Source organism: Oncorhynchus keta, chromosome 23 (genome assembly GCF_023373465.1).
Source record: "Oncorhynchus keta strain PuntledgeMale-10-30-2019 chromosome 23, Oket_V2, whole genome shotgun sequence".
Classification (NCBI taxonomy): Eukaryota; Metazoa; Chordata; class Actinopteri; order Salmoniformes; family Salmonidae; genus Oncorhynchus; species Oncorhynchus keta.
This window is the reverse complement of record NC_068443.1, coordinates 17,205,377-17,217,719: the sequence shown is the minus strand read 5'-3', so window position 1 is coordinate 17,217,719 and position 12,343 is coordinate 17,205,377.

Here is a 12,343-nt window from a genome sequence, read left to right as displayed (position 1 = left end):
GCATTTATTTTAGTGTGCAGACATGCAGTGTGTGTTATATACAGACCTTTGAATGTGTATGTATCATTTTGTATAATATGCTTGGATTCTGTGCTTTCCATCTTGTAGAGTCACTGTGACTTCAGTTTCGAAAGGAGCTGATGGTTTACCTGCTTTGTTTTGTCCTTATTCAATAAAGGAACATAATGTTACACATTGTGTTTTTATATTCATATGGAATGTGTATTTGTTTATATGACAGAGTACTAGGGCCACACTGAAGAAAAAGGATAAAGTCATAAATTTATGAGGCTGGTTCTTTCTGCAGAAAAGCTACATATTGTTTTGATACTTATGACAATGTGATACTTAATATTCTGGCACATCAGCATGTCTTTGTTTATGAAACCATACTGAAGTACAATTTCACGAAATGCCCCGCATCTGTCATTTTTAACAACTGTCCTCCTTTAAAACAACTGGTTACAATATTATGACTTGTCTTTTTTTTCCCTCTGTGGCCCTAATATTCTATCATTTTATATATATAGTCTATGGGAAACTGTAAATTATCTAATGATAGCAACATCTAAAAATAATTTTTTATCCAAAATCATTGAAATTAATGATCACAAACGTTTAAATAATGACAGTGGGTCTAGTTATGTGATAACAATGTATAGTGAGCAGTGAAATAACTATTGGTTTCCATTTGTGGTGACTGCTGACTGACATTAGGGATGAGATTAAATAGATCCTGGAATTTAGCCTGGTCTGGAGCAGGCTAGCTCCACAGAATAAATCTCCATGGTAATTTATACCATAACATATCCTCCTGCCCCCTATCCATCTTTAGTGCAACCGGATTACGGATCAATTGAGCCAGGATCACCAAGATATCCTGGCTTAATCCCTTATCCTAGTTTTGTGCAACAGGCCCCAGGTAGGCAAGTTGAGAACAAGTTCTCATTTACAATTGCGACCTGGCCAAGATAAAGCAAAGCAGTTCGACACATACAACGACACAGAGTTACACATGGAGTAAAACAAACATACAGTCAATAATACAGTAGAAACAAGTCTATATACGATGTGAGCAAATGAGGTGAGATAAGGGAGGTAAAGGCAACAAAAAAAGGCCATGGTGGCAAAGTAAATACAATATAGCAAGTAAAACACTGGAATGGTAGATTTGCAGTGGAAGAATGTGCAAAGTAGAAATAAAAAATAATGGGGTGTAAAGGAGCAAAATAAATCAAATAAATACAGTAGGGAAAGAGGTAGTTGTTTGGGCTAAATTATAGGTGGGCTATGTACAGGTGCAGTAATCTGTGAGCTGCTCTGACAGTTGGTGCTTAAAGCTAGTGAGGGAGATAAGTGTTTCCAGTTTCAGAGATTTTTGTAGTTCGTTCCAGTCATTGGCAGCAGAGAACTGGAAGGAGAAACGACCAAAGAAAGAATTGGTTTTGGGGGTGACCAGAGAAATATACCTGCTGGAGCGCGTGCTACAGGTGGGTGATGCTATGGTGACCAGCGAGCTGAGATAAGGGGGGACTTTACCTAGCAGGGTCTTGTAGATGACATGGAGCCAGTGGGTTTGGCGACGAGTATGAAGCGAGGGCCAGCCAACGAGAGGGTACAGGTCGCAATGGTGGGTAGTATATGGGGCTTTGGTGACAAAACGGATTGCACTGTGATAGACTGGATCCAATTAGTTGAGTATGGTATTGGAGGCTATTTTGTAAATGACATCGCCGAAGTCGAGGATTGGTAGGATGGTCAGTTTTACAAGGGTATGTTTGGCAGCATGAGTGAAAGATGCTTTGTTGCGAAATAGAAAGCCAATTCTAGATTTAACTTTGGATTGGAGATGTTTGATGTGGGTCTGGAAGGAGAGTTTACAGTCTAACCAGACACCTAGGTAGTTGTAGTTGTCCACGTATTCTAAGTCAGAGCCGTCCAGAGTAGTGATGTTGGACAGGCGGGCAGGTGCAGGCAGCGATCGGTTGAAGAGCATGCATTTAGTTTTACTTGCATTTAAGAGCAATTGGAGGCCACGGAAGGAGAGTTGTATGGCATTGAAGCTTGCCTGGAGGGTTGTTAACACAGTGTCCAAAGAAGGGCCAGAAGTATACAGAATGGTGTCGTCTGTGTAGAGGTGGATCAGAGACTCACCAGCAGCAAGAGCGACATTATTGATGTATACAGAGAAGAGAGTCGGTCCAAGAATTGAACCCTGTGGCACCCCCATAGAGCCTGCCAGAGGTCCGGACAGCAGACCCTCCGATTTGACACACTGAACTCTATCAGAGAAGTCGTTGGTGAACCAGGCGAGGCAATCATTTGAGAAACCAAGGCTGTCGAGTCTGCTGATGAGGATGTGGTAATTGACAGAGTCAAAAGCCTTGGCCAGATCAATGAATACGGCTGCACAGTAATGTTTTTTATCGATGGCGGTTAAGATATCGTTCAGGACCTTGAGCGTGGCTGAGGTGCACCCATGACCAGCTCTGAAACCAGATTGCATAGCAGAGAAGGTATGGTGAGATTCAAAATGGTTGGTAATCTGTTTGTTGACTTGGCTTTCGAAGACCTTAGAAAGGCAGGGTAGGATAGATATAGGTCTGTAGCAGTTTGGGTCAAGAGTGTCCCCCCGATGAAGAGGGGGATGACCGCAGCTGCTTGCCAATCTTTGGGAATCTCAGACAACACGAAAGAGAGGTTGAATAGGCTAGTAACAGGGGTGGCAACAATTTCAGTAGATCATTTTAGAAAGAAAGGGTCCAGATTGTCTAGGTGACAAGGTGTAACAGTATAGCTTCCTTCTCTCTCCTCGCCTCGAACCATGGACCCTCTGCACACATCAACAACTGACACCCACAAAGCATTGTTACCCATCGCACACAAAAGCAACAGCCCTTGCATAGCAAGGGGAGCAGCTACTTCAAGGTCTCAGAACAAGTGACGTCACCGATTGAAACGCTATTAGCGCGCACCCCGCTAACTAGCTAGCCATTTCACATCGGTTACCAATGCTCCCTCCTGTGATCTAAGAGGTATGTATCAGATGCTCAACATTCTCTGCTCACACCTACTGTAATGGTTGAGCCTTAACACACGAAAACAACACTAGACACTATGGAACACAAAGATTTTACTATCTCATCCTGGAATATACAAGGACTGAGGTCATTTGCCTTTGGCCCAAAGAGCAGGACCCCAGACTTCATCAAATTAATTGGAAATACATACATTGTCATCCTACAAGAAACATGGTATAGAGGAGACGGACCCACTCGTTTCCCTCTAGGTTACAGAGAGACCCAAACTACCAGGTGTGAAACAGGAAAGAGACTCAGGGGGTATGCTAATTTGATATAGAACAGACATAACCCACTATTAAATTAGTCAAAACAGGAACATTTGAAATCTGGCTAGAAATTAATAAGGAAATTATCTCAACAGAGAAAAATGTCCTTATGTGTGCTACCTATATCCTCCAATAGAATCCCTACACTTTAATGAAGACAGCTTCTCCATCAGTTTTTCCACCCTCTGGTTGGGGTATGTACGTACAGTCACTGTGGGGATGACATCCTCGATGCACTTATTGATAAAGCCCGTGACTGATGTGGTGTAATCCTCAACGCCATCGGAAGAATCCCGGAACATATTCCAGTCTGTGCTAGCAAAACAGTCCTGTAGTTTAGCATCTGCTTCATCTGACCACTTTTTTATAGACCGAGTCACTGGTGCTTCCTGCTTTAATTTTTGCTTGTAAGCAGGAATCAGGAGGATAGAGTTATGGTCAGATTTGCCAAATGGAGGGCGAGGGAGAGCTTTGTATGGAGTAGAGGTGGTCAAGAATGTTTTTTCTTTGGTTGCACTTTGGACATGTTGATAGAAATTCGGTAAAACTGATTTAAGTTTCCCTGCATTAAAGTCCCCGGCCACTAGGAACGCCGCCTCTGGATGAGCGTTTTCCTGTTTGCTTATGGCGGTATATAGCTCATTTACTGCGGTTTTAGTTCCAACATCGCTCTGTGGTGGTATGTAGACAGCTATGAAAAATACAGATAATTTTCTGGGTAAATAGTGTGGTCTACAGCTTATCATTAACATAAGGTACTCAACCTCAGGCAAGCAACAATTTTGTGCACCAGCTGTTGTTTACATAAATGCATAGGCCCCCACTCCGTGTCTTACCAGAGGGTGCTGTTCTGTCTTGCCGATAGAGTGTATAACCCGCCAGCTCTATGTTTTTAATGTCGTCGTTCATCCACGACTCGGTGAAGCAGTTTTTAATGTTACTTTGATAGGATATACGTGCTTTCAGTTCGTCCCATTTATTTTCTAGCGATTGAACGTTAGCTAGCAGAATGGGGGGCAAAGGCAGATTAGCTACTCGTCGCCTGGTCCTCACAAGGAACCCTGATCTTTTGCTTCAAAATCTCTGTTTCCTTCTCCAGCGAATCACGGGGATCGGGGCCTGGTCAGGTGTCAACAGTATATCCCCCGTGTCCGACTCATTGAAAAACTTCTTTGTCCATTTCGAGGTGAGCAATCCCAGTTCCGTTGTTTAGAAGATCTTTCGGTCATAGGAGACAGTAGCAGCAACATTATGTACAAAACAAGTTACGAACAACACGAAAAAACAAACAAAATAGCATGATTGTTTGAGGGCCGATAAGTCATCTTGTCAGAGTGAGATTTGGTTATCATAACGCCACGCCAGAGTAAGCCTACACGAAACACAGCCTTTATTTTAAGTGTTTCTAAAATCAACTATAGGAAAAATGAATGGTGGAACAATGATTGGAACCATTTCCCTGTTTGACCGCTAGGTTTTATGGATAATATGAAACCTCCACTGCGGGGCTCTATTATGTGACTTATTAAACTAATCTTTACTCCTAAACTTATTTAGGCTTTCCAGAACAAAAGGGTTGAATACTTATTTCAGCTTTTCACTTTTAATTCATTCAGGTTTTTATTTTTGTATTTTTTTTTTTTACAATATGAGGTAATGTGTGTTTGCCAGTGACAAAAGCTCTCAATTTAATTGATTTAACGATTTAAATTCTGTCTGTAACACAATAAAATGTGGAAAAAGTCAAGGGGTATGAATACTTTCTGAAAGGACTATAGGTGGGAGAAACAGACTGAAGGCTTGGACCAGGGAATTTAACCCCGGTGTCTAAGCCGGGTGTGTTATCACTAGAACACTAGCTCTGTTTGACTTGCATTCATTTTTATGAAGTATATGTTGGTTGTTTGAAGATAAAAAATAAAAATCACCTGAGAATAATTTCTTACAGTGTGGTTGAGTGGGTAAAATTCCAGAGAAATGTACCATCTTACTGCCCCTCCTATTTCTAGTCCATCTAAATAAAGCATTGAAAAAAGTAAGGTGGAGTTCCACAAAAAAATCTTCTCCATAGGCCCTTATATCAATGAATATTGGGACGTTAACCATTTTAAATTCTAAACCATTGACTGTATGAGAAACACCTTCTTTTTTTATGCTGCCCTTTACATGCACTGAAACCCTCCAATTGTTTTCACAACACTCTCTTAAAAGCACCAATATTAAGGTTGAAGAACCACATTGGGTGTTTCACAGTTCTTAATTTCTATTTTAAAACACATTCTGTGCATTAAAATATTTATATTGGATTTACATTCAAACACCCTCCAAACACCAGATCTCAGCTTAGGTGCACTAATTTTCATGGTTTCATTACACAATCATGGTGTTTTGAGACTTAATATTTTTACAGTGTAGCTGTCTGCTCCATAGACCTACAGTATATACTGTATAGTGGCAACCCGTCATTCATGGCAGGTGGGGCAGAGCCCCACAGGTTTTGAGCCCCACCGGTGTATTGCCTGTTTTGCATGTTATTTTGGCATTAATACATGTCACATACCAGTATGAAAACAATCTCACCCCCCAAAAATGTTGTTAATAAAGCCGCATACAAACATGGTCTCTTTTTTGCTTTCTTGAGTAAGGCAGGTCCAAAATGCAGGTGTTTCAGCCTAGCTCAGTGCTTTCTGTGGTGGTGTGGGGCAGCCAGCGGAAAATACGTAGTGTATTATTTATTTTTATTTATCCGTTATTTTACCAGGTAAATTGACTGAGAACACGTTCTCATTCGCAGCAACGACCTGGGGAATAGTTACAGGGGAGAGGAGGGGGATGAATGAGCCAATTGTAAACTGGGGATTATTAGGTGACCGTGATGGTTTGAGGGCCAGATTGGTTTGTAATGTAATGTATAGGTTGGTAATGTTCTCTGGTTGCGCTGTGATTGGCTCAGTGTTCTGTCACTCATGGGGACACTACGTCACCTCAAAATATACAGGGAGAGCTCATAAATTCAAGGTCATTGGCCACAGATAAAATGACGTCAAATCATGTTATATCTACCGTAGCTTTGATTGGACTGATCCTGTCAACATCATACTTTCACAATCTTAGCTAGCAAGCTAGACAAGCAGTCATCATCATGAATCATGTCGACAATTTACAGGCAAATCCTTCTCAATCCTTGTCATATAAAGACATAGTTATAGATAAAACGTATCGGTGCTCATCGGCCATTGGACATTACACAACAAGTTGGAAATTGCAAATTCAACAATGAGTGGTTTGGAAGGAATCAGTGGCTAACTGCAAGCGTTGCAAAGCAATCAATATCCTGTTATTCAGTGGAGTGGATGTGTGACCCAAGTCTGACTTTATGGGTCTCTTTTCAGAGCTTAAAAGGATAAACATTCAACACCATGGGCCAAAAAAGGTTAAATATATTGGCCATGCTGTCAAACCAGCATGACGTCTGCCGCGTTCAAAACAACTGGAACCTTGGAACTGGGAAATCTCAGACTTCAGTGAGTTCAAGACAACTGGGAACTCTGAAAAATGAGCTCCGACCAGGAAAATACGTTTTGAACGGTCATCCAACTCAGAATTCCAAGTCGGGAGCACGGGCCTCTTTCTAGAGTTCCGACCTTAAGACCACTGATGTCATGGTTCGACCTTGTTTTTTTCAGAGTTCCCAGTTGTCTTGAAAGCACCATAAATCCAGAGAATGCCAGACTTTGATGACAAAGTTTGATGACAAAATTTGCCCACAAGAAGGATCGCCGTGCCACCTTACTGTTCAAGTGAGTCCAAAAATGTATTGTATGCTGCTCCATTATTTATGTAATGTGCCATGGAGATATGTATACTGTAGCTAAGAAAGTAATACTAAGTGTATGTTTGTAGTAAGCTGTTAGTAGCCCATGTGCCTCACCCTAATAATTTGGTCTCTTTCCTCCTCATAACTTACTGTTCTGACTTGGTGGTGCACATGTAGCCTATAGCATTCATTGACTATTGTAAGAGCTTTTATTGTCTGCTTATATGCCCCCTTAATTTATTCTACGGTTCTGACTTAGTGTACAGGGAGAATACTGTAAGAACGGCCCATGTTCTGAATTCTGTTGCTGTACATTTTAAAAGTGTTGAACAAATATTTATATAGACTATGTCCATCTTAGCTCGCTCATTTATGTCATAATCAAAATTACAGATGGCCTCTTATCTGCTTGTCCTCCCGTTATGCCATAGTTTGTACATCTCAATTGTCAGTAGAAACCACATTTATTTAAGGAAGTCTGCCATATCAGCTCAGTTTTTTTTAAATGCAGTAAATGAGGCTGAATTAACTGTTTCGCTGCCAGAAAATGTTCTGCTGATAGCCAGGTGTAGCAGTGGTAATGATTTACTCCATGGTGCTGAAAAGAAAGCTCTGCTGTTGGGACAGCTTTATCTGGACCCTAACTGTCACACCCTGATCTGTTTCACCTGTCTTTTCACCTCCATCCCCCTCCAGGTGTCGCCCATCTTCCCCATTATCCCCTGTATACCTGTGGTCTCTGTTTGTCTGTTGCCAGTTCGTTTTGTTTCGTCAAGCCTACCAGCGTTTTCCCCTCTGCTTCTGTCTCTTGACTGTTCCTGTTTCGTAGTTTTCCCGGTGTTGACCATTTTTTCCTGCCCTGACCCTGCCGTCCTGTACCTTTGCCCCACCTATCTGGATTACTGACCTCTGCGTGCACTTGACCTGTCTTTTGCCAGCACCTGTTCGATTAACTGTTGTTACTTCGACGTTGTCTGCATCTGGGTCTTACCTGAAATGTGATAGTACGAACTGACCATGACTGACCCAGCAGACTCGGACGAGCTGCGCAATGCCATCTCCTCCCAAGGAGCCACCATTGGTAGGCACAAGGAATTGCTTCGTGGCCTTATGGAGGGAGTCCACAACTTGGCCGAACGCCATGCCCAGGCGTTGGACATCTTGCTGGAGAAACTCTGTGGGTTGGTTGGGAGGCAGCCTACCATGACGGTAACCGCACAGCCCCTCAGTAACTCAGCAGTTAGCAGCGCAGCTTCATTGTTCACTCTGCCTTCCCGGGAGCCCCTCTTACCTCCCCCGGGAACGCTTCAATGGAGAGCCTGTCGGGGGTTTCTAGCTCAGTGTGCCTTCATCTTTGAGCTTCAGCACTCCTCCTTTCCCTCGAACCGCTCTAAGATAGCGTACCTAATCACGCTGATGTCCGGGAGGGCGCTCGCCTGTGCGACAACTGTATGGGAGCAACAGCTGTCCATATGCGTCAGTCTGGAGGAGTTCATGGAATAAGTAAAGAAGGTGTTTGATGCCCCATTCTCCGGAAGAGAGGCTACCCAGAAGCTACTCCAGTTTTGGTAGGATATCCGCACGTTGGCAGCTGAGAGTGCCAGGAACCAGGAAGTTCTGTTCGACATGTTCCTACACGGAGTCTCGGAGGAGTTCAAGGACGAGCTTGCAGCCCAAGAATTACAGATAGATTTCAATTCCCTCATAGCCTTGACCATCAGGATCATTGGGCGACTACGGGAACGACAGAGGGAGAGGAGATTCGAATTTGCTCACCAGTCCAAGGATTCCACCTCACCTCCGAGGCATCCCGGAAGTCCCCAATGGCCCCGTTGCCGAGAGAAGCCGAGGCTACCCGAGGTTCCCCGAGAGTCGCCGAAGACAGCCGAGTCACCATTTCCCGAGACTATGTAACGTCTTCCTGGTGGCTCAGAAGTTGCCCCGGACCTCTTCGCCATTCCCGCTGAGTACCAGGACCTTCGGGGGTTGTTCAACAAGGCCCGGGCCACTTCGCTTCTGCTACACCAACCATATGACTGCGGGATTGACCTTCTACCTAGCACCACTCCGCTCCAGGGACGACTGTACTCGCTGTTGGTACCGGAGACCAAGGCTATGGAGACCTACATTGGGGACTCCCTAGCTGGAGGATTTATCCGTCCTTCTTCCTCTCTTGCTGGCGCAGGGTTCTCCTTTGTGGACAAGACCCTCAGCCCGTGCATCAACTACTGGGGACTCAATGACATAACGGTGAAGAACCGCTACCCGCTACCACTCGGGTACCACTCCTCGGCCTTCGAGCCACTCCAGGGGGCCACCGTGGTTTCCAAGCTGGATCTATGGAACGCCCACCACCTGGTGCAGACACGGGAGGGGGGGGGGAGTGGAAGACCGCTTTCCACATGGCCAGCAGCCATTTGGCCTTACGCCCCTGCTGTGTTCCAGACTCTGGTAAATTATGTTCTCCATGACATGTTGAACTAGTTCGTCTTCATTGATGACATCCTCCTCTTCTCCCGCTCCCCCCAAGAACACAACGATGGTCATTATGGCCAAACAGTACTATTTTTGTTTCATCAGACCAGAGGACATTTCTCCAAAAAGTACGATCGCTGTCCCCATGTGCAGTTGCACACCGTAGTCTGGCGTTTTTTTATGGCGGTTTTGGAGCAGTGGCTTCTTCCTTGCTGAGTGGCCTTTCAACTTATGTCGATATAGGACTCGTTTTGCTGTGGATATAGATATAGATAGATATAGATATTATAGATATAGATATTTTTATACCTGTTTTCTCCAGCATCTTGCCAAAGGTCAATAAGTCTATGTCTGGTAACAGTAATGTTAATGAATTACCGTAATATGACAAAACTGAAATGCTGAATTGTTTCAATGAGCACTTTGTATCATCTGGTAGGCTGTTTGATTCAGTGTCTCTGTACAACCCTGTGTGGATGAACCAGTGAGAGCTGGTCAAACTTTGAGCTTTTTGCCATTCTCAGTGCAGGTGGTACATAAAGCCCTGGACTCCTTAGATCAGAGAAAGCCTGCAGGTCCTGATCTTTTGGATCCCTGCTTTTTAAATCTGGCAGCTGATTTCATATCTGGACCACTTACATCTATCTCTGTTCAATCTAACCCTGGAATGTAATGAAATTCCAAAGATCTGGAAATCAGCATTTGTCCTACCACTTTTAAAAGGGGGAGATCCAACTCTTTTAAATAATTATAGGCCAATCTCAAAGCTGTCACCCCTGGTGAAAATACTTGAAACCCTTGTAAGTGAACAGCTAAAAGAGTTTTTATTTACTAACTCTATTTTATCAATGTACCAATCGGGCTTCAGGAAGAAGCATAGCACAATTACAGCAGCCATGAAGGTTTTAAATGATATCACTGAAGCCATTGACAAAAAACAGCACTGTGTCTCACTTTTTATTGATCTCTCTAAGGCTTTTGATAGATCTCTCTAAGGCTTTTGATACAGTTGATCATGCTATACTAAGGCAGAGATTGTCGAGTGTAGGTCTTTCGGAGTATGCAGTTGCATGGTTTGCTAACTATCTGTCTGATAGAACTCAGTGCACTCAATTTGATGGGCTTATGTCTGTTAAATTGTCTGTCTTGAATGGTGTGCCCCGAGGATCTGTACTTGGTCCTCTCTTATTCACTATTTATATAAATGATTTAGACAAAAATGTCCAAAATGCACAACTTCATTTTTATGCTGATGATACTGTTATTTACTGTTGTGCCTCGTCTCTTACAAAAGCTTTCCAGAACATGCAAACTGCTTTTTATACTGTTCAACATACCTTGTGTCAATTGAAGCTTATCCTCAATACTGAGAAAACTAAACTAATGGTGTTTTCTAATGCAAGAAATAGACCTCTGAACCTTTCACCTATTACTACCTGGCAGGGCAAGGAGATTGAGGTTGTAACTTCATATAAATATCTTGGAATTTTCATTGATGACGGCCTCTCTTTTGAATTGCATATTCAACAACTTACAAAAACATTGAAGCTGAAATTGGGATTTTATTTTAGGAATAAGGCCTGTTATTATTTTGAAGCCAGAAGGAGGCTAGTATCAGCTACATTTATGCCTTTACTAGACTATGGGGATATTTTATATATGAATGCCTCCGCTCAGTGTTTGAGATCAATTGACACTCTTTACCATGGCAAAACCCTTACACACCACTGCACTCTCGTCACTCGTAGGCTCAGTCACTGGTATACTTTTATTTACAAAGCCATTTTGGGTTTACTACATTTTTACTTGTGCATTTTTATTGTTCAGAAATGTGGTGGGTACTCTCTTCGTTCGCTGGACTTTATCCTGCTAACTGTTCCAAATGTCCCGAACTGAATTTGGTAAAAGGGCTTTTATGTACTCTGCGCCATCGTCTTGGAACACCTTACAAAATACTTTTAAACTGGAAGAACTTGTCCCGATTGGTGTTTTTAAATCACCGATGAAGGATTTTGAGGCTGATTCCCTGACCTGTCAATGTTTTTAATTTGCTGTTTTAGACTCTTGTGAATTCAATGGTTTTTTTTACTAGATTACTTGTAGTTTTTCATGTTGTATGTCTGTAATTTTTTTTGTAATGACTTGGTGCTTGCCTATCTTGGCCAGGGCGCCAATATAGGTTTTTTAATCTCAATGAGCCCTTCCTGGTTAAATAAAGGTTAAATAAATAAATAAAAAGGTCCTTTGCTGTTGTTCTGGGATTGATTTGTACTTTTCGCACCAAAGTACGTTCAACTCTAGGAGACAGAACGCGTCTCCATCCTGAGTGGTATGACGGCTGCGTGGTCCATTGGTGTTTATACTTGCATACTATTGTTTGTACAGATGGTACCTTCAGGCGTATGGAAATTGCTCCCAAGGATGAATTAGACTTGTGGAGGTCTACAATTTCTTTTCTGAGGTCTTGGCAGATTTCTTTTGATTTTCCCATGATGTCAAGCAAAGAGGCACTGAGTTTGAAGGTAGGCCTTGAAATACATCCACAGGTACACCTCCAATTGACTCAAATGATGTCAATTAGCCTATCAGAAGCTTCTAAAGCCATGACATAATTTTCTGGACTTTTCCAAGTTGTTTAAAGGCACAGTCAACTTAGTATATGTACACTTTTGACCCACTAGAATTGTGATATAGTGAATTAT